Source organism: Pteropus alecto, unplaced genomic scaffold (assembly GCF_000325575.1).
Source record: "Pteropus alecto unplaced genomic scaffold, ASM32557v1 scaffold7, whole genome shotgun sequence".
Taxonomy (NCBI): Eukaryota; Metazoa; Chordata; class Mammalia; order Chiroptera; family Pteropodidae; genus Pteropus; species Pteropus alecto.
This window is the reverse complement of record NW_006494614.1, coordinates 49,363,024-49,365,504: the sequence shown is the minus strand read 5'-3', so window position 1 is coordinate 49,365,504 and position 2,481 is coordinate 49,363,024. Positions and strand designations below refer to the sequence as shown.

At 44.1% G+C, this 2,481-nt stretch overlaps 1 protein-coding gene across 8 annotated transcripts in view; it reads left to right on the top strand.

Moving 5' to 3' along the window:
• Positions 1 to 2,481, top strand: part of TENM4 (teneurin transmembrane protein 4) — a 691,021-nt gene that overhangs the window by 528,141 nt on the left and 160,399 nt on the right. The window lies entirely within an intron of this gene.

Below are 2,481 nucleotides of genomic sequence, written 5' to 3'. Positions count from 1 at the left end.
GCTGAACCTTCTGAATTCTCTGGGACCTGACCTCAAGGGCAGCAAAGAAGAAAAGGTACCTCAAGGACACAGTAGGTACCAAGCATTAAAGCTTGTCTCTCTGTGGGAATAGGGAGAAATACCTTTAGTGTACAAATAACAAGCTCCCTGGCATTTGAGTGGAGTTGTCACGTTCTTGTGCACACTCTTGGTCTAGGCTGTGTCCCTCTGGGGCCGGCACAGAAGTCCAGCAGTGGTATCAAGGACCAGGCTCGTTCCATCCTGTGCTCTGCCATCCTCAGCTCTGGCTGTTGTTGTCGTACTTGGCCCCTGTTGGTCCTAAGATGGTTGTCGCACTTTCAGAACTCATGTCTGAATATCAGGCAGGAGAAAGAGGAAAGGGGAAGGAAGCCAAATTGTTCCTAAAACACTGGGTTTACATTTCTTTGGCAGAACTGTGTCACTCGGACACTCAAAGCTATAAGAAAATTCGAGAAAGCAAATATTTTTAGCTTGCCCTAAACAAAAACTTCCTGAGTTCTCTCAGGAAGAAGAGAAGTGAATACGGGGTCACCAGTGTCTGTCACCGGCTTCCCTGAATCTGTTTGGTTCCACACATACCACAGGGAGCCTCTTAATGTGTACCAGCCCTGGCCTGGGCACTTAGGTGCAGCCATGAAGCAGACATAGTGTTTGCCCTTGAGGTTCTCATGGGCTAATAAGTGAGGCTGAGAAAAAGGAGAAGATGCCCATATAACTGAGGAAGAAGGAAAAGGCTTGGTTCAGTCTCTTTTTGGCCCCCAAGGAACAAGGCCTTTTTAATTATACCTCAAAGCCCCTTGCATGACGCTTTAAGGGAGCAGACAGGAGGAGCAGGTCCAGAGGGGTTGTGGGCAGATCTAGACACTATGTCTGTCCATTTTCTCATTCCGCCAGTTATTTACTAATTGCCTTTTACATGCAGTGTCATAAAGCAGACATTAGTATCTGTGGTGTATAAAATAGCCATGCTTCCTACTCTCAAGAAGTTTGTAGACATACTTGAGACATCTTGAGATAGATTCTTAAGTTTGAATAGTCATCCAAATATGTTTGTAAACTGTAATGGTAAATGGTAAATATTCATTGTAGTAAAAAGAGTATAGTCTAGAGAGACAAATAGGAGATCTAATATAGATTGCTGGAGTGAGGTAGGAATAGGAGTGGTTTAGATGAAGGTTTGGAGGAAGAATATACCAAGCAGAGGGACAAGCATGTGCAAAGGCCCTGAGACAGGCAAAAGCTGGGAGTGTTTGAGGAACTTTAAAATGGTCACATTGTGGGGTATGGGGATCAAAGGACCAAATGGTATCAGATAAGGCCAGAGAGGTACCAGGAACCAGACTGTATAGGCCTTTTACATGACATGTGATGAGTTTTTTCCTTTGTTTTTTAATTATCCTAAGGGTAATTGGAAGCTATGTGCAACATTGAGCTAGAGTGACCTGACCTGATTTACTCATTTGAAAGTTTCTCCAACTGTAGGGACTGGGACAGCAGTTAGAAGGCTGTGACAATAGTCTGTGCAGGGGCTCAGGCTGGCCTGAGCCAGGCTGAAGGCTTAGAAATGGAGAGAAATGAACAGATTTGAGCTTTATACTGACCCTTGGAGTTTATTGGCAAACCCCAGGTGTTAAGATGGTGTATCTTAAGGGAAGAAATTAAAGCAGGGAGATAAAATGGTTGAGATGGTCAGTTTTGGGGTGAGTGAAGACGTGCAGCTGACAAAGAAGATTGTGAAGGTCGGAGAGCTGGGAAGAGGGAGCTGAAAGAATGCTGGTGGAAATTCAGTAGAAAGAGTCCAGATATTTTAAGACTCCTCCATTCCAGCATTTCGGCCATCTTCCTCTACCCATAGCGAGAGCTTCCATTTTACTACTGGTTTGTGTTTTTGCCACTTTGGCATACATAATGACAGGAGCCTTCACAAACCTTTTATTTATTTATATCGCTCTTTTAAAGATAAGAAAACCGAGCCTTAGAGAAGTCACATGAATTGTCCAGGGTCACACAACCACCAAGTGGCAGAGCCAGGATCGTAATTACAGCAATCTGTTGACTGAGCACTGATTCTATGCCAGGCACTGTACTGGGTGCATTATCACTTAGTTCCAAACAACCTAGAAGTTACATTATGTATGTTTCCACATTATGGATAAAGAAACTGAGGCTCAGAGCTCTTATGTTATTTGCCAAGCTCTCATAAATAGGAAATAGCAGAGCTAGGTTAACAACCCACAGCCCATGCTCTTTCTCTTACATCTCAGTGACAAGCTTTCTAGTGTGTGATGCCATCCATGTGTGTCCTTATACACTCTTATAGTCAGAGAATCGCCAATATAGAGATTATGACATTCACACCTCCTAGGCTCACAATGTGCAGCAATGTGCCTACCGGTAGCAGCTGCAGGGGATCCATCTGCCTTGTCCTAAAGAACCACCTGACCTATAGTCTCCTGCTGA